Source organism: Argiope bruennichi, chromosome 2 (assembly GCF_947563725.1).
Source record: "Argiope bruennichi chromosome 2, qqArgBrue1.1, whole genome shotgun sequence".
NCBI classification, from domain to species: domain Eukaryota; kingdom Metazoa; phylum Arthropoda; class Arachnida; order Araneae; family Araneidae; genus Argiope; species Argiope bruennichi.
This window is the reverse complement of record NC_079152.1, coordinates 135,485,814-135,507,032: the sequence shown is the minus strand read 5'-3', so window position 1 is coordinate 135,507,032 and position 21,219 is coordinate 135,485,814. Positions and strand designations below refer to the sequence as shown.

Below are 21,219 nucleotides of genomic sequence, written 5' to 3'. Positions count from 1 at the left end.
GGAAATGGTGTGGGAGTAGGAAAGTTTCTTTTTTCCGTAACGTCTTTAAAACTGAAGACAGAAAAATAAACCAAACTAACCGAATTAGCTTTTCATTCAAATGAACAACTTTGGTATTTAATATTTTTCGAAAACTGCTGTTACTTTGAAGTTAGAAGCTAAAACATGATTTTTTAATTTTGGACTCATTTGCATCTTTTTCATAAGGAAACAAGATGTTGTCACTATTAGCCTATAAATAGCAAAATATTGAAACTTAAAAATTCCCTTTCATGTCGTGAATAGCGATGGTTATTGAAAAAAAAAAAGTTCAGCTTATATCATAATTGATGACGAAAGAATTGAAATTCTAATTCATTGTATTAATATGAATGAAAGTTTTTGAAGGCTCAATTCCAAAAAAGTGGTAAAAATGTCGATTCGGAATCTTAGCACTGACGAACATTGCTAGTGTTCTGATTATCATCTCATACTATTTTATAACTGACTCGCACTAAAATCTGTTTAAATAGTGGATAAATAATGGAAACAATGGAAATGCATGGAAAGTTGATATATTGGAATTTATTTAAATCCATACACAGCATAAATTCAATATTTATTTCTATGTAAATACGTTTACTTTCAACATCAGAACTTTTAATGCTTTGGTACTACATTAATGAAATTAAAGATTCTGCTTATTGAATTGTTAGAAAAATCATGACGATCATTTTTCGAACTGCAATAATTTCTTGCGGTAAATTAAATTTATGAATAATTTTGACTCACACAACTCTTTTAGGATGACGAATTGGACATAATTATTTAACAATTAGAAGATGTGTCTGAAGTTAAGTTTAGTTATATTAACGTCACGTTTCAAAGCAAGACTAGAGCTATTTTGGGAGAGACCTAGTAGTTTTGAACCGCGGTCAGATGACAAGGACGACACCTGATCTGGCACCCCTCTCTCCACACCACACCACACCAGCGGGAGGACGTTTGGTTCGGACGGATTTAACGTGCACCAGACCCCCTTACACGACGGTTCTTCGGTGGAGTCGGGTCTCGAATCTGAAACCCTCCGGTTATTCCTCTTACCACCAGACCACCGTGGCCTAAGATGTGCCTCTCTAGACGGGCTGTTATCCTGTTAACAATATCTTGGATATGTTTGTCATAGATTAACGAACGAAAGTTGCAATAGCAAATATGATGCACTATGCACAGAACGCTTAATATTGTATATATATATATATATATATATATATATATATATATATATATATATATATATATATATATATATATATATATATATATATATATATATATATATATATATATATATATTATTTGAAGTATCCGAAGTACCCGTTAGTTGTAAAACTCTTAGTTATGTTAAAAGTTTCGTTTCTTTGCAATGGAAACAAAAACACAATTCTCACGAACTCTCAAATCTAAATCTATTACTAAAATCGATTTGAAGCAAATTGTAATTCACTAACAGAAAAAAAAATGCAATGCCAAATACAAAATTAAAAAGAAGATGACGCAAAAAATCCCAACTGAAGTGAGAATATTATGAATTAAAAAGAAGATGACGAAAAAAAATCCCAACTGAAGTGAGAATATTATGAATTAAAAAGAAGATGACGAAAAAAAATCCAAACTGAAGTGAGAATATTAAGAATCGGCAGCACTCAGTTGCTTAATATTTTCTACAATACAGTATAAAAAATGCAAATAAAATCTGAGTTTGACAATCCCATAACTTATTGTCATTCTTTTGACTTTGTCTCCTTCTCTGTCGTGCTCTTTCTCGTCAGCTTCTTTGCATTAAAGCGGGAGTATAATTAAGGAGAATGATATGAAATAATAAAAACTGCCAACGTCATCTCATTGATCTTTCCTATAATCCAAACTAAAAATGTAAATTAAGCGTGAAGTTGACGACTCCAAGACTCATTTTTATTCATACTTACTTTATTTGCACACAAAAAGAGACACAAATTTGCTTGAGTTGTTAAATATCGAAACAAAAGTTGGGATTTCGCATCGGCAGTGATGCTTTGAGCTCCACCCGCCGTTTCAGATGGCGTTGGGAAATTAATATACTAATGATCTATCTCTGAGATATTTTAAGTGATAGATTCACTCAAATTGTCCAGCTGTCGATAGTGCATTCAGAGTTCAGTTCTTTGAAAGGAAGTTAGGAAATACAACACTTTAAAAATTCCAGCACTCTGAGAGCGCAACCTTCTTTTGTTGAATATCGATATCGTTTGAGGAGAGTTATCCCCATCGTGACTAAAACTCCATATTGTTGTGGACTTCATTTTTATCGCTAGTCACTAATCATCTCAAATAAAAAGAATGTTCCTGCTATGTTGTAAATCAATAGCGTGAATTTCTTTGACATCGGAAGGAGTCAAAATACCGAACCTACTAAGTTATTCCTACTTCTTCAAGCGATCGTGACGTAATAAATGGTAAATGTTTTTATGATTTTCTAAATTCTCGTGTCTTAGGTTTGATAGATCTGTAGCTTTAATTTGTCCTGACCGAATTCTCTTGGCCTTCTTGATCAGAAGAGATACTGTGCCATATCCCGACCTAGCCAGAGGCCATGCGGGAAACTTGATGAGGCCACCGAACAGCAACCCCTCCTACCTTGAAAGCACAAACTGTACTTGAGAATATTGGACCCTTGCAAACAATAAAGAATCCCCTAGAGAAAACGCATATTGGTACAGAAAAAGAATAGGGAAAAAAACATTAGATTTTACATTACATATTAAGTTGCGAAACATTAAAAATGCATAAAATACATTAAATGAGTGTTACCTTTTTACATTAGGAGAGAGCTAAATACAAAAGATTTGACAAAATGTCCGTAAAAGAAGATTTAATGACTGGAAGTTTTAGGAGTTCTTTGACTTCAAGAGACCTCCCATTTCTTGGCCATCTGAGTCTGTGTTCTCGCCATAGTACACAGACTTTGATCACGTGATTTATAGAACCTTCTGTGGTGCCACAATGGCAAGTCGAGCTTTGGTAAAAGAAACGGCTTTCAATGTACAGAAAACGCATCATGTTCAGTGTATACTCGGTTAAGATAAAAATCACCCTCCATTTGGTTAACCGAAACGTTTTTAAAATGTTGAGAGTCTGTTCGTTCCTTGATGGAATTACTCAGTCTCTCCTGCCAATTCTTAATTATTAGGTATTTAGTCTTCTTATTCCTGAGTTTCATTTTGGATTCATGGAAAAATATTTCTGGGGTTTGTAAGTTGAAAGCTTCCTTGGTTAGTGTATCTGCTGTTTCATTTCTAATATACATCTGATGTGCTCTGATCCAGATCATTTCAACTACTAGTTAAGCAGCTTTTTCTTTTTTATCCAATAATATTTTTTTTTTTTGTTTCACCAACGGAATCTAGGACCATTAAAGCCGATCTTGAATCAGAAATTATCTTTGCCTCTTTTATATTGCGTTGTTGAACGACAAACTCCGGATCATTTCTGATTGCCACCACTTCTGCCATAAAGATAATTGGATTGTCATTCAATCTAAATTTTCTAGATTCTTTTTCTTGTTCATTTTCATACCACACAAATGCACAACCCATTCCCCCCATTTTTAATATATATATATATTACCGTTAGTCATAACATCCACATAGTAGCTTCATGTAATTCTTTTGACTTTCCATGGTGGAAGAGATGCTTCAAAATCAAAGTTGCGCCTATTTTCTGAATGCTGTACATTTTTTACTTCTCTAATTAACTTAGCCATCACCAAAAATCACCAGCTAACCTCTCGTAGATTAGTATCGTTGACAATTTTAAAACTTTGATGCACTGATCTCCTCTTTTGGAACTAAACAAATTGAAAATACACAAGTACGCATATGCGCATTTTGATGTAGTTCACAGTGTACTTAGCTCAGTTACAGTTAATTTAAAATCTACGAAACTCATCGAAATCACACCATTTCTCAGAATGAAGCAAAGAGTGCCGTCTATTAAATAATGCAGCAATAAATTCTAACCAAAGGGCTATAGTCCTTCTACTATTGTTAAGATACATCATTACTTTTTGGTCTGTCATTGATGTGGTGGTGTGGAAGTTTGGAGCCGAGATGTCAGTTCAGGCTTCATTCTTCTCATCTGATCTCGGTTCAAAATTGCGAGGTCCGTCCCAATATAGACATCGCGTGACTTTAAAACGGAATGCTGATATAACCGATACCCATACTATTCTGACAATCTTAGAATTCGCTTTGTTTTTGTTGAATGAAAGACTGGATTTCTGACCGCACATTTTATATCGCCCTTATGCAAACAAACAAAGAATCTAATTTCGTGCACCTATTTGCTACTTATGGAAGAAATAAGAGAACATAAACAGTAGGAATGAGCTTCTATATTTGTAGGCAGGTAATGTGTCCTTCGAGCGCCATTTCAAAGAGAAATGAATCATTTTTCGATCGTTCGATCCGCGAGTTAAATGACCCGTTGTTATGTACATTCCCATCTGTGTTTGATCAGACTTCGTGCACGAGCTGCTCCTTGAAAGTCAAGAACACAGCCGAATCCTTATCATTTGTGCCGAAAAAAAATTTGACGATTTATCTAGCTTTTGATTGATCTAAATTGATCTAGATTCTCGATTGATCTAGATTGCTGTATAAAAAGGAAAAAAATGACAAAAAAATTACAACATATATGGAATAAAATTTAACTGCTTATTCATCTTTGGGTAAATGTTATGTTCAACTTCGCTTTATATATATATTTTTTTTTGTTATTTTCAAAAATACGCAGAATTAATTAGGATAATACGTACACACACATACACACACAAAAAAACATTAAGAAAATGCATCAACTTATTAGTGGTAAAAGAAAAATAAAAGGTTTATTCGAAACCTTTTCGTCTTAATATGCCAATGGGAGTTATCTGAAGAGCATCGGATTTGAAGATTCAGAGACTTTTTTTTTCTTCATTTTTTCACTGTCGCTTTCATGCCCATTTTTCTACTTTTCAATTAAAATTTTTATTAATTAAAAATTGCATGAATTTTTATTATTTTTAGTGATAACCTCCGAAAATATTACAGTACAAAAATGATTTTTACATTTTTTTTTAAAATTAAAAAAAATTATCTTTTAAATGATATTAATTATCAATATTTATGCTATTTTTATTGATTTGATAAATCTAAATTTAAAATGTACGTTAAGTACATTTTACACCAACATGTTTCGTAACTTAATTTATACCAGCGAAAGCGATTTATCAGCGGATAATATATAAATAAAATATAGTTTAAAAAGTTATTATTATACTAGCAGCCCTGCGGCGACCATATGTTCGTCCACGTTATTAATAGTATTCATTTAGCTATGTGGTCCAACTTTGATGGATTACATCTGATCTCACCGAATGTCAGTACTATTTTGGCTCATATTTTGACATTAAACATTGCCTTTTAAATGGTGCTCTATGCACGCCAAATGAGAAACTAACTGGTGAAATCGGTCGAGTTATTGAGGCTGTAGAACCCTATCAAATTTTACGATATTTCAAGAAAAAGAAGGACGAAGAGGATTATCCGTCCATTGATGACATCTCTAAACATTACTAACTTTCAATAGAAATAAAAATTGGTGTAATCGATACAGTGATTGGATAGTGGGAAACTCTGTAGTGATTTTCTTTTAAATAAAGAATGTAGAGTAAAATTGTGCTTTTCATATTTTTCTCGAAAATTGGGATTGATGGTGAGGGCTGAGAGGGGACATATGATCCTTGATGTATATCTAGGTATTATGAGCTTTCACATGAAATAGAAATTGGCAAAATCAGACCAGTAGTTGTGACCAGAGGATTGCCTCTTTGATTTTCCTATTTATTTTAAACGTATAAATTGGCAAATATAATTTAGCGAATTGTATCATTTGCTGTCCCAAAGTTTTATTGCACCTTATCTCTCCAAACTTTAAGATGGTGGGCAAGTGACAAGTGATTATTGATGACGTATTTAAGGCTCAGGAACTTTTTATATGAAAAAGAAATTTCCAAAATCCGATTAGCGAGTGCGGCGAGTAGACTAAACCCTAGAACTATTGAGCTGTAGAGGTGCCGAGTGCAGATCGATTAGAAATGGCATTCGCCACATATCCAAAAAATAAATTTAGAGAAGTTATATATTCTATGATTATAAAATATTAGGATAAGAATGTGTATTTACAATGAATTATTAAACAAAGCATAATTGCTTATGTAGTATAAATAAGAATATGAATTACTTACATAATTAGCTATGTTATATTCTAAGTAATAGACCCTGTAAAATAATTTTTCCTTAATTTATCATAATATTTATACGATTTTATTCGTAAATAAAGAAATAATTAACTAATATTCTGTTAATACCGGGTGTCCCATAAATTTGTAAATACTTTAAGAATTCATAAAAATTGAAGGAATGAGTATATTTTAATGCGGTTTGCAAAACTGATATTCTCATGAAGGGGCATTTTTTTTTCATACAAAAAAGTTCAAATATTTGTCGATAGAGGGCGCTAAACACAAGCAAAACATACAATTCTACGGGAAAAATACTTTTATTTGCATGCAAGCAATTGTTTACATGCGTATCACACCAGTACTACAGTACTTGTTCTATGTGTCCGCCATCACCACAAATAACAGTTTGGAAGCGGGAGACAACACTGGTAACTGCATCATGCAACATATCCGGATGAATGCATGAGATTTCGTGGCTTCCTTTAGCTGCGCTAACGAAATTGGCCTATGGCGGTACGCGCCAAGACTTAAGGTAACCCCATAGCGAAAAATCAAGGGGTGTTAAATCTGGTGAGCGTGGGGGCCATTCATGTGTAAAGTGACGTCTGATTATCCGTTCTTCAGTAAAAGTTCTCTCAAAAAGGCCTTCACTTCGGTGTCGATGTGAGGAGGTACCCAGTCTTGCATGAATGTCACTGTGTCAAGGACATCGTGTTCCAATAAGGACGGTATCACTTCCTTCTGTAACATTTCCAAGTAGCTTGTTCCATTAACTGAACATGTCTTCCATCCTGCTTTTTTACAGGGCTTTTCAAAGAAAAAAGGGCCTACAATAATGGATGCAGTGAAACCACACCAAACAGTAACCCGTGGTGAATGCAGGGGCTTCTCAGTGTAAGCATGTAAATTCTCATGTGCCCATATTCTACAGTTATGGGTATTAACTGCTCCATGCAAAGCAAAATGAGCCTCATCTGTCCACAATATTTTGAGCAGCCATCGCGGATCATCTTCAATTTTCGCCAAAGCCCAATTTGAGAATTCCAATCTCTTAGCTGTATCATTTGGTAAGAGCTGATATCGCGATCGCAATTTGTATGGGTACAATTGCAATACACCATGAAGGATACGGTACACCGAAGTCTTTGGTATACCAGTTATTCGTGCCATTTCTCGTGCGCTACTGACTGCACTTGTAGACTGTTCCCTTAGCGTGTCCATTTGCGAAGAGACATCGGGGGTACGGACTGTTGTTAAACGAGGTGCACCACTGCGTGGCCGATGATACAAACTTCCAGTTTCTTCGAAACGGTGTACTAGGGAAACAAGTCCAGCAGGAGTGATCGAACCTGAACCTTTCTTCAATCTTTTCTGGGTCCTAAACTTTCGTAAGGCTTCAGCCGTCGATTCGTTGCTGACATAAAACAACTTTACCAATAGTGCTTTATCCACCAGTGTCAACATCTTAATACAAACCTTATACAAACCTTTAGAAATGATGTGCCAATCGCTCACTCTGCCTTTCATAAGACTTTAATTTGCATATTTCCACTGATTTGCTTGTGTGCATCGCTCTCTATTGACAAATTTTTGAATTATTTTTTTTCTGTATATAAAAAAAAAACCTTCATGAGAATAATAGTTTCGGAAACCGCATTCAAATATACCCAGTCCTTCAATTTTTATGAATTTTTAAATTATTTACAAATTTATGGGACACCCGGTACTTAAATAGTATATTTGCAATCATGATTATTAATAATTATGATTAATTAAAAAATCAAACTAAAATAAATCGTTAAAATGTTGATTAAGTTAACAATGTCTTGAAATCTGAAACTACGTTGACCAATTATTGAAAGAGGGGCATGCACTGCCTAAGATCGCAAAATGCCTAAATTGGCAACTGGGTGCGGCTGATGAATTTTCTCACCGCTTTTTCTCGTAAAGAATATGAGTGAAGTGGAGTTTTTGAAACATCCCTCAAATATGGAAGTAGACGACCTCCTTTTCATGACGTATCTACAGGCCACACCTTTCATATGAAATGAAAAATTACAAAATTTGTTTATTTACAAAAGTAGTTAATGCTGGTGAGCTTTCTTTCTATTTTCCCTCATGGAGTGGGCTGTGGTGGCTTGGTGGTAAGCTCTTGGCTTCTGAACAGGAGGGCTTCAATTTCGAGACCCGATTCCGCCGAAGAACCGTCGTGTAAGCGAGTCTCATGCACGTTAAATCCGTCGGAGCTAAATGTCCTCCTGTTGGTGTGGTGTGGAAGTTTGAAGAGGTGGATAGTCAACTCAGGTATCGCCCTCGTCATTTGACCGCGGTTCAAAATTTCTAGGTCCGTCCCAAAATAGCCTTAGTGTTGTTTTAAAATGGTACTTCAATGTAACTAAATCAAACTAAACCTTCATGGAGAATGAACAGAGAAGTGTTTCTGAAATTTCTTTTGAAAACAGATCATGGTGGAATACACACTATTGTATATATTTAGAGTTCATGCGTTTCTTGAGCGATTCATTTAAAAACTTGCAAGTCCGAAGCGCATCCTGCTTTAATAGGAACAAAATATTGCGCGACATTTTTTTAACTGTTTTTTTTTCCCACAGATTTTCTCTTATTCCTTGGCAGCACAAGAATGTTTTAAAATCAGCCATTTCCAAGCTGGTTTTGAAAGATAATTCTCCTATCAAGTGGGAGAAGAGATTACAGGATCTAAAAATCGTTAATTAATGTAGACGGTTTTTTCAACAATCACACGACACAGCTCATTTTTAACTTTGGAGTGACACAATAATAGATAGTTATATGGTAATATCTTGCACAAAAATATCTTCAAATCACTGTATCAGAGTTCAAACCGTTCCTTGATTCTAAGACGAATTATTTCAATTTTTTCCACGAATTTTCATAAATTTCTTCAGAATAAATGTCCTTTGCGGTTTCCTTTCACGCTGGACATAAGTAAACGCAGACAATGAAAATCTGTCTGCAAATTCGCCAAATGATAATGGGGCCTTTGCTTTATGACACACGAGGATTTATGCACCTGCAGTAAAAGAGTGCGAAAGACTCAATTTCATATGATTAGAGTTGCCATATTTTTAAATAAAAGTAGATTATTCTTTCGACGCGAATAAATATCCGCTATTAAGAAATTTTGGCATTGAAAATAGAAATTATACATGTAAAGTACTATTTTTATCAAAAAATTTCAAATTCAAAACTGAAGTCGTAAAATACGCGATGTACTGATATAAATACATTAAACAAAATGGGATTTTAATCACATCCATGACATAATATTGTTATGAATATGTAATATCGCTTTCCTGCAATGTTAATATTATCGCTGGAAGAAGATATTTGCAGATATTCTTAGCGGATATTGAACAGATGTCAGATCATTGGATCCCCGATCATGGTGACGAATTTGGAGACTTTGGCGATAAAAATGAATATTCTGGAAAATACAAGAATGATGGTGATATATCTATCTGGAGCCGAGATTCGAAGATCCTTCTAGAAAGTTCTGCACCCGTTTGGGAGACTATGAAAAGTGTAGAGTGTGCTCTCCTTTTCTAGATTCTAATTCCTCTGTTTAGAGTTTTGTTCCTGTAGCGAATCGTTACCCCGAACGCTATTGTGCTGTTGGTGTTATTTAAGAAGTTATTTCTGCTGCATGTATTGTAAGTTTCTATAATTTATATTTTTTGTGATTGTTTCGGCCATGGTTTAGCCACTAATTCATGGTTGTTTTTTTAAATAGAATAAACCGTCGTTACCTTTTTGCAGGATTTCTTTCATTGAATAATTTTCATTGCAGTATTACCTCGCTTTTGTGCTTCCATCAGTAATGATCTTTTTTGTACATGAGAACACATAGTTCACATAATTAATGAAAATCTAATTATCATCCTGAAAAATTCGCTGAAATGTTCTTCATACTTTACAGAGTTTATGGGCAAACATTGAAGAAAATTTCTTCTACGATATTCTTTTTGATTTTTATATTCTATGAACTATTTATAAATTTTCATTCTTATTTATATAGATGATTGTCCGAATTAAAAAAAAAATTGCGCTATAAAAGTATCGACATTTATCTATTTATCTATACGACTCTTATTTTCTGTGCAAAGTAATTTAGCGATCACAAATACTTTAACAATCCATTGAATCCATCCAAAGAAAAGAAATTATGAAACAACAGAATTTGAATGACTTTTGTTTTGTTTTCAAGTAAACGGCAAAACTTTCGAAGCGGTTCAACTTTCTTCCTGGCCACAATCACAAAGAGCAGACTGGGGAAAAAAACATCCTGCAGAGATTGTTGTATTACGTCAATTGAATAAAACAATTATAGACGCGGAAAAAAAGGTTTAAATGTTTTCAAAAATCTTTTTTTTATTTGATTTATCTGACGAATGGGTTTTCAAAGCGAATTCCAGACGCCGTCCTGCTCTTGGAGATAAAGGGCATCTCAAATATGGTTCACTTTGTTTTCAGATAGCGAGTTAGCTTAAACTCTTTTTTATTATTATTATCTCCGGACGAATTTCAATGCCGCAGCTTCTAGAGGAGTGCAAAAAACTCATTTTTATGTTTTTGATTTGAATTTTATCTGATATTGCCCTGCTCGTTTCTCTTTATGATTTGCGCGTGGTTCGTTGCTGGGGATATGAAAGAAGTGTTAAAGTTTTTGCGATAAAGGTGATGTGAAATTTAATTTGAATTTGTATGTTGCACAATTATAACGCTGTTTTGTTGATCGATGCTGTCCCCATCAGTCAAAACTAATTTTATTTGTTCTCGAATGCTGCTGCTGTGTCACGATGCAAATATGAAATTATTCTGGGAATGTGATTGATAATTTCTCTAAAAATATTGTTGTTCATCAAACAGCTGTGGCGTTACAGTACAAATATGATTTTTTTAAAGAATACGTTCGATAGTCTTTTCTTTAAACAACCAGACTAGTAATTTAAGTTGTAAAGTAATAGAGTAGTTTTCTCTATTACTTTATAGTCAGACTAATTTTCGTTGATCATCGAATTACGCTGTGGTGTTATGGTATACAAACATAAAGCTGTTTTAGGAATAAGGTAGATAATTTTTAACGGCGAGCAGAATTATTTTCGCTATTCATCGAATTACGCTGTGATGTCACAGTATAATTAGAATCTGTTTTAAGAATGTAGTCGATAACACATGCATTGGTTGAAAATAACTTCGTTATTCATCGAATTATGGCGTGATTTCACTTACAAATATGAAGTTGTTTTAGGAATGTAGTCGAAGTTTAGTTGACTAGGAAGTAGTCGAAGTTTAGTCGACTAGGAAGTGGTCGAGTTTTTGCTAATCTCTCGAAAAGCAAAAATTGTTTTCTTTAGTCGCAGAAGCATTCTGTGGTATGCCAATGGATGGCAAGAATGTTATTGAACTAACGCATATAAGAGTGGTGTCATGCATATAAAATAATAGAAGATTGTTTTCACTTTTTAAAGTGCAATATAACTTAGGAAAGATAAAAAAAAAATATATTGTTCTCAATTCCTTTTATGCCATTGAACTTAAGTTTCGATAAACAAATATTAATTTTGCAGGAATATTTTCACCTGTCTTAATCCATTTAATTTAATTTCACATCTCGTATTGCCACGATTACAGAATATATAGGGGGGAAATGCTAGAAAGGTAAAAAATATCCATCCTCAAGTTATATGTCAATTTTTACGTTTTTAACTTCGTTAATTTCCAAAAAAAAAGTATTTTTTTAATTAAGTCAGTTTGTCTGTAAAATGAATTAATTGAAAAAACACAATGAGCTTAGATGAATCAAATTTTGTATGATATCGAAACAGCAAATCTATTTCAAATTTCGCATCAGATTGGTCAAAGGGAAATCAAAAATTTACACCCGATTATTTTCGTTATTTTACGAAGCAAAACACAAAACGTATCTTTAGTTATATTAACGTCCCGTTTTAAAGCAACATTGGAGCTATTTTGGAATGGGCCTCGTAATTTGGAACTACGGCCAGATTACAAAGACAACAAATGAGCTGGCACGCCGCTCTCCGAATTTCCAAGCCATACCAACGGGAGGACGTTTGGCCCTGACGGATTTAGCATGCATCAGACACGCATACATGACGGTTCTTCGGTGGAATCGGGTCTCGAATTTCAAACCTTCCCGTTCCGAAGCCGAGATCTTGTCACCAGATCACCGCCGTCCCAAAACGTACCTTAAAAGTATACAAGAATATAGAACGGAAAACAACGCCGTTAATTTATTTTGCAGTAATAAAAGGTTTAAAGTAAAAGTTCGTTGCTAAATTCTTAAAAGAAACAGGAATCACATTAATTTTTTTCTCTCTGATAGGACCTCATACTTCATAATAATCTTTAATTTGACTCTTTTTCTTCTATCATTTAGATTATTTAAATATGGAAGTAACATATTATGTTTAGATTAACTATATAAGAGCTTGTTATTTTTGAGAAGGGATGGCCTTTTAAATTTGAATCTTGGTTAATTAATGAGAATGATCTTTGATTCGTTATTCTCTAAATACTCATATAACACCAGTTTGGAAGAGAAGACAAACGCATAACTTATCTGAATCCAGGAATACAGATATTATCTGGAAAAACACATCCAGAATAACTTAGATGAATTTCTTGAGGAAAGGACCTGTATGTTGATGTTTTCAAATAAACTGATGTTTCTTTTCCTGAAAACTTTCTGTTGTTGCATGGTTTTTTTTTATCATGTGAGAACATGACGTTGTCGTGGTTTGGAGTCTTTGAAGCCTCAAAATGCACGAGCAGAAAATTGGCGATTTATTGCCTTTGAGGTATCAATTTTTCTCTTTTATGGTTATTAGAAAATGAGAAAGAAGGATGTCATATTTGGCGATTTATCGTCAATAAAAAATTACAAATTGGTGCGAATGTCCGCCATGTACTCGATTCTTCTGTCTGGCTAATAAAGAGCAGGGTAGTAAAGTTGACAACTGAGAAGCAGTCTACCAGTTTAAACCGGATTTTCCCAGAAAATTTTTTTTCTCGCCTCGAGATAAAGTTTTGGTGCTGGAGCAGTTTTGAGGTGCGGGAGTGGGGGAAACCATCGTTTTCTAAATATTGATGGATGCATAATCTGAAGTACGTTGATTGTTTAAAACCGGTTTTAACTGGTTTTTCACAAAAACAAAACAAAAAAAAAATATCTGGCGAGAAAAAAAATGGTAGAACTCGATTGATTTTGAGATGGTCAAAACCATTGCTTTTTTAAATGTTGGTGATTACGAAATATGAGCCAGAATGATGTTTTTCTGTCGGACTGACACTAGGTGACTTAAAAAAATAATGTTCTCACATGATAACTTGAAATTTGAGATAGAAGATTTCACTTTTTTTAATATTATTTATTTTTAAATTAATATTTCTAACTTTCGCAGTTAAGCGTTTAAGTTAAAAGCAAAAAGCATCGAGATTCTATTCGTTGTTGTTTCTGATCCCAGGTGGTATAGCTGCGGTATACCACCTTCATGAAACCAAAATCTCTAAAAAGTCCTAAAACAATAGCGAATCCCTTAAAATCTCAAAAATCGTAACATTTAAACATTTAAGAATATGATAGAGAGAGGCTTGATTTGCCTTGCACCAAGGACATTCAGCAAAGATCCTCCGTCCGTGTTGGAAGGTGAGGGATTTGGTGTGTCCACTTAAAAAACGAGAGAAAGCCTTTTGCTATTTTCTAGAGATATTCAGACGGTGACACCAACCGGAACTCTTACCCAAGTACCAAGGGAGAGCAGGTGGGACTCTCCAAAGTGCAGTCGACTCCATCTTTGTGATAGAGGAGATTTCAGAATAAGTTAGTGTTGCGTCACCATGAAATATGTTAGCTGAGGCAGTCTTAGCTAAGTTATCCGCCATCTCATTACCATTTAAACCAACATGTGAGGGGACCCACTGAAAGTGTATAGAGTGTTCAGCGGAGAGCCTGGCAATAAGGTCTAAAATATTTATGCAAATCCACTTTCGTCCAATGAGAAAGGTGCTGTATATAGCCAGGCTGTCCGTTAAAATCCAAATGTCTCCGAAGACAATTTCAGAGGACGTGTCGATATATTGAAGTCCCTTATAGATTGCAATAAGTTCGGACCTGAATACAGAACAGTTGGCAGGATTTCTAATCAAAATATTAGTAGCTCCTTCAGGAGTCTCAATGTGCTCGCCACTACCAGAAACTCCACCATCTCCTTTACTGCCATCAGTATACATTTTCAGAGCCGAAGATGGAATGCTATGAATTGTTTCTAGAGACATTTGTCTAGTAAATTCAGGTAACTCTGACTTTTTGCTAATCTTGGCCAAGCGATCAGTATGGAAATGAATTCGATCAGGGTCAAACTTAAAATTCCAATAAGGCTTTAAGGAATGTGGTTCCACAACTCCAGAAGATAGACCCGTCTCTTTTGAGAAGGAATAAGGACTGTGTTTCTTTAAACGCTTATTATTATGCCATGAATGAAAATAAGCAAAAGTTCTGTGCTGATCAAAAGTTCTGTAGGTAAAGAGCTTGTTGTAATATTTTGAAAGACAATAACTTCTCCTCAGAGAAAGAGGTAGTAGATCACTCTCGAACAGTACAATATCATTCGGGCAGCTATTACGAAGGCCAGTAATTATTCTGAAGCCCTTAATTGCTTTCTTTCAAGTTTGTCTAAGTTTGCTTTTGAGGCACAAAAGTAGATTGGGAAACCAAACTCGAGAATTGGTCTGATCAGAGAGAGAGATATAGGTGGTTCTCAGTGTACTAGCGTCTGCTCCCCAGTCTCGTCCAGAAGATTCAATTCGTTCTCAAGGAAAATAATATGAACTAATTTATTGTTGTTATTTATATGCACATTAACATTTCGAACAGAGAAAATATTAAACATAGTTATAATTTTATCCAAATTCTGGCCGCTGTTATTAAAAACAAGCTTTACAAGCTGTAGAAATAAAAACAAATTAATTGAAGAATAAAGTGTTTTCTCCCCGGAAAATCTAATTGAAAAAGATAAAACCTGGGGCTATAGTGCTCATATGGAAAACAAAAATCCAAAGAAAAAATTCTGAGCGAAAAATAATAGCAGGTTAAAATATCGATGGAAAAGGTAATCTCTGATGTATTTAAAGAGAATTTTTACTGGAACCATTGGTAACAAGAAACACAGGCACTATAGTTTTTAATCCCGTATTACAAGTGGCATTATTGCATAGAAATGTAAAGGAAAATCAAATGGAGAACTTCTACTCCTCGACTAATGGATACTTGTCGTAGGTTTAATGATTGAGGGAGTATGAGACACATGAATTGGTAGGAGGCAGCTATGTACTCTATCTTCTGGTTATGCTCTTAAATAGCCTTATTTGAAAACTGATAGGCCAAAATGTAATGAAGGGAATTTGTAGGTGGGCTGCAGTGATGGAAATTCAAGTAGCCAGCTGCCTAGGGCCTCTAAGCTGAGAGAGAGCCGCAAGCAGGCCGATTACAAACCTTTAGTTTCCTAATTGCCAAATAAATAAGTAGGTGAAAAATGTAAATTCTTTGAAAGATAAAATATAATGATAATTTAACACTTTATCAAGTATAATTGATGCTTATGTGTTCCGTTACATTCGCTTGATATTAAAATATTTATAAAATCAAAATATCTACTTCAACAGTGCTGTTTTCATGTGAAGAGACAATAGATTCCTCAAGTTAATGAAATAAAAATATGAGAGTAAACAGTGGCGGATTTAAGTATTTCTCAGATCTAGCTAGGTAATGCCCATTATAAAGTCCCTTTTTTATTAAAATGATCAATTTATTTTCGCATTTTTGAACATTTTCACTGTGTTAATCATTTATTTTAGGTTAATCTTTTTTATATTATCTTTGTAAAAATATATTTTTCTTCATCGATTATAATTGCATAGTACTTGGTATCCCCGTTTGTGTACAAAACAACTGAAGCAGAGATTTGGTATTTATAAAAGTGAAAAGAATATAGGAACCTGACCAATTATACTGGATAAAGTATTTATAATATCCAAATATATTTTTTCATTTTCATGCAAGTTTTTTAAAAACATTTATTTGTCAACAAAAAATAGAATATTTTTTTAATCAGCAAATGCGTTCAATTCGGAAATCCACTATTAAAAAAAATAAATCAGGAAAATTGATTGATTAAACTGATTTTTTTATTAATAGTGGGGCCTCATGGTTAAGCACTGCGTAGAACCGTAAATTACCTAGATCTGCCACTGATGGATTGCTATAAATATTACTAGTTTTCTTTTGCGAGAAAACAAATGTGGGCAAATTTTTCCTTGAAGTCAACTTGGAACAGAATCTATCCTCCTAAATATACGAATCGAATTAGACTTTTTTTTCAGGTACTACGGGCACTGGCCCAAATTATCACTTTACCCTTATTCCGTTATCATAACGAACCAGAGGTTTAGCTAGCTATTCTAGGAACACTTGATCGCCTTAATTCATAATTTATTCTTTTCATAACTTGTTAAAATATTGAATTACAAAAAATGTTAAGATTTTTAAACCTGTTCAAAAACAATAATTTAGTTCGATTTTCAGAGTTTATTCAATCAAAAAATAGATAAATAAAATAAAATGGTCACATAAATGCCTTGACTCTTCCGCACGACTCATTGGCGGCCGTCTAGAACAGAAGTTGTTTCGTAATAGTCATTGTTTACCATATCTTTCGATTTTTATCAGATTTCATCTTCGAAATGCAAAAACTGATGAAGAAAAAAAATAATAAAAGGCACTAATAGAAATTCGGAAGGAACTAAAAAAATGTGATCTATTCATTTGCTCCGTAAACTTTTCTGCGAAATTTGCAAAATTGAATGGAAATGATTCGGCGTCCTTCACCCGCTGGAATATGAGTAAGCTGATTCCTGGAGACAATACCCAACTCTTTACAGTTAGCGGCGCGAGAGAATGGAGTTATTATTAACCGGATCTGATTGCACGAATAAAGCGATTATCTTTACCACTTCCTTTATGCAGAAAAAGTAGTATCGAATATACCTATTTATCAGATGAAATTAAGAAAATAAAGAAAAATGTTCTTGTATTATTTTCAAAAATATGGACCAAATATAAAATTTATAGATAATGTGCTTTGGACAAAAATGAATGAAAAAATGAACTTTTGATCCAGAAAGCTCTCTTACAGTTTTCAATATAAAATTAACAAAAACTAGCAAGAGTGTTACCCCGAAAATATTTTTGTACTCTTTATCCCTCTTTCGTCAGCATTGAAACTGTGGGCTTTGAATAAGGCTGTGAACGACAAGTATGTTCCATTTTTTATCTTCAGGGCCCCGCACATGCGCGTTTTGTACTTCGTAGTATAATAATGTTTAGTTTAGTTTAGTTATATTAACAAGCAACACTAGGGTTTTTTGGGGGGGGACGGACTTCGTAATTTTGAACCGTGGGCAGAAGACGAGGACGCCATCTTAGCTGGCACACCGCCATCTCCTCTCCAAGCTTCCATGCCGTACCAGCGGGAGGAAGTTTGGCCCCGATGCACGACGGTTCTTAGGTGGAATCTGATCTCGAACCTGAAACCTTACCACCAGGTCACCGCGGCCCCGTAGTATAGTAATGAAAAATCGATTATGCTTTTTGAACGCCTTTTTTTCGACCGATTGAAATCAAAATTTCACAAACAAATTCATATTTAATTCCAATAACAAGATCGCTAACTTAAATCTATCGATACGTTTGCGAAATAAAGACCAACAGATGACGGACGAATGACGGATTGATTAAAAATTCGACAATGGCCTATACCTCAGATGTTAAACTTTCGTACCAAATTTCATATATCCAAATTACTGCGTTTTTTAATTATCGTATTCATTTATCTGAGACATCCTGTGAATAGATTTTGCTCAAAATTTGATAGAAAGTTTGAACAAAATCTACCAGTTTGGTGAAAAGACAATATACTGTATTCATTCGTCTAGGTAAAAATGTTTTTTGAATGATCTCGATCAAATAGACAAATCGACATCATAGCATAACTTTGTTTTTAGGTATCAAGGAGGTCTGAAAAGTGGAGATTCGTTAAAATTTCAATCGAGTTATTTAGTGAATCGAATTTTTTGACGATTACAATATTTTGTTATACTTCTTATATGAGAAAGCTAAAATATGTCCTGGTTTTAGAAGTTTTCATTGACATTGAAATAGTCTCCATTAATAAAAATGTTATATCAAATGTACCCTTCATAAAGTAAAAATGTACGAGTATTTAAGTCGGATAGTTAATTTCTGGAAAGAGTGAACTACTATTAGGACACACGCTTCAGTTCTACATTTCGATTTAGTGACTATTTATGTTGTTTGATTTACTCATCTGGAAAGATCATCAAGATTTTTCTGGAAATTGCAAAATGTATTCCAGTTGTGAGCTAATGAAAATAACAGACGCTGCTCGGTATTGCAACCGTACAATTATCTTAACATAAATTCGTTATGGACTATATGAAAACCATTTCGCTAAGTCTTTACTAAAAACACATTAGACTCGCTACTAATTATTGCAATCACCATTCTTAAGTCAAGTAATGGCAATTTCAATAAATAAATAAAATAAAATAAAGGCACAGGGTTATGCTAAGAAGATCTTTGAGAATTTTCTAGTTGTCAAACAGATCAGAGATCGACACAATCGATGCGAGTTTAAAAATTTGACCTCGCTAAATTATCATTACTTAAGTAAACATCCCTAACTCCGATGAACTACCCATCCGATAAATAGATGTCTATTTAATACTTTTAAATTAAATCAAACTTTCAAAAAATATATGATATTGTAAAAACAATGATCTTTTTTAGATTTTTAATAATTTTGAAAGCCTTTTATGTGAACATATATCTATTAAAATATCCAATAGCTCAACTATGGGTACAACTCATTTCATAATTTATATTAAATTTTAGCTTAGATTGACAATATCTAATCCAATAAAACAGTGGTAGCTGCCTTCAACAAATATTCTCATTTGTTTTGTTATAAAAGTATTATACCACTTCTCCATACCATGGCGTTTAAACTTCATGGACCTTCAGCAGAGCCGTGAACATCAACAGTACTCAGATATTTATTTTCAGAAATCCGCTTACCTGCATATTTGTTTCGTACTGTGAAGAAAACCTAGTATTATCCATTTTCGGATATAGAAACCTTCCGTACATTTACGCATGCGCCAGTATGCATTTATTTCATCAAAATAACTATGTGATAAAAGATAAAGGAGTATCTGTTTACATGCCTAACAAAAAAACTACGCGAAATAGTTATTTTTAACGATAGCGCATCATACCTTTTTTAGAATAAAACGGTTTAAAAGAGATAGTTTCTACTTTCTAAAATGTATTTTCTACTATCTGTATGCATTTCACACATCTTTTTTTTTTCATTTTTGAGCGATTGGATCACAAATTCAGCACATATGTACAGACGGATAAAATAATGGAAATACCACAAATGAATACAAGAATTTTTATTAAGAAAGGACCACCTTTAGAAAGTAATACAGCTTGGATTCGCCTGGAAGTCGAATCATAGAAGTGCTGAATAGTGTTTAGAGCAAGGATGAGCAGACTTTTCCAGGGTAAGGGCTACGTCTAATTTTCTTAAGGTGTTGCGGTCCATCTACGACCATTGTAAAACGAAGGTCGTGGTCCACTGAGGGCCGAAAGTGTGGTGAGCTAAAAAAAGTTCTACAACTTAATAATAAATGCGGATTGTGTACTTAACTTACATAAATACTAACATAATAATAATAGCAAGATACAAACATAATAACAATAGTCACAAATATAATAAAATCGAATGGTGCATTTAATATCAAACAATTGAAAATACATTGAAAAATAAATCATTTTAATCTGAAGTTAGTTCTCGCAGTTATAGTTAGTAGAAGACTTAGTCTACATACTGTGCGCCAATCTTGAATATCTCGGTATATGAGTACTAACGCCAATCTTGCACTGGATTCTAAGAGGTCATTTGTGTGACGGGAACGATATGTTGTCTTAATTATATTCATCCTTGAAAATGCATATTCACACAGGTGGGTAGAGCCAAAGAACGATGTTAAATGAAATGAAACTTCTTTTTAAATGAGGATACTTTACTTCGTCCATTAGATCCCATTAGTTATTCTTAGGTTCAGAGCTACGGGCTTTTAAAAGTTACCAGACTAGAGGAATGCTGGAATAAACGAGGTTCATTAAAAAAAAAAAAAAAACTTTCAATCAGGAAGCCAATGTTAGGTGCTATGCACAAAATATGCAAAAATATACTATTTATAAAAAATATTTCAAAATATGAAAAGCTGTTTATTATTTACACTGCTCGAGGGTCACTGACTTCGGTATGGAGTGACTTGCTTTCCTTTTCATGCTGCCCAACCTCGACTCACTGGCTGGAAACGACAGGTTATAAGAGGATGGTGCACTGCCGAATTGCTTTGAATCTGCTTCATGTTTATAAGTTAAACTCCATGCTGAAAATTGAATTCCTTTTATTTTTGCCAACGGTCTTTTCCAATAATACAGAGAATTTTGAGACGGTTTTCTCAAAGCGTTTACCTGCTGCTTGTAAAACATGATGTCAAATGTAAAGGAAGATGAGGAGAAAGGTCAGAGATTGACCACCTGTGGCTTAGGACCAATCGCCTCGAAGAGGATGCCAGTTCAGAGAATTTGTCAGTTATATGGATGGATTATGTTAAAGACAGCAGTCGGCTAACACAAATCCTGTCGATACTGCCTCGTTCAGTGGTGGCCGGCTGTACACAAGATGAAGAAGATCTCTTCC

At 34.0% G+C, this 21,219-nt stretch overlaps 1 long non-coding RNA gene across 2 annotated transcripts in view; it reads right to left on the bottom strand.

The window, feature by feature from the left end:
- Positions 1 to 19,939: 19,939 nt before the first annotated feature.
- Positions 19,940 to 21,219, bottom strand: part of LOC129962071 (uncharacterized) — a 56,245-nt gene continuing 54,965 nt past the window's right edge. For both annotated transcript variants that reach the window (XR_008783878.1, XR_008783877.1), the window contains exon 3: positions 19,940 to 20,105. This is a non-coding gene — a long non-coding RNA (uncharacterized LOC129962071). The remainder of the gene's footprint in view (positions 20,106 to 21,219) is intronic.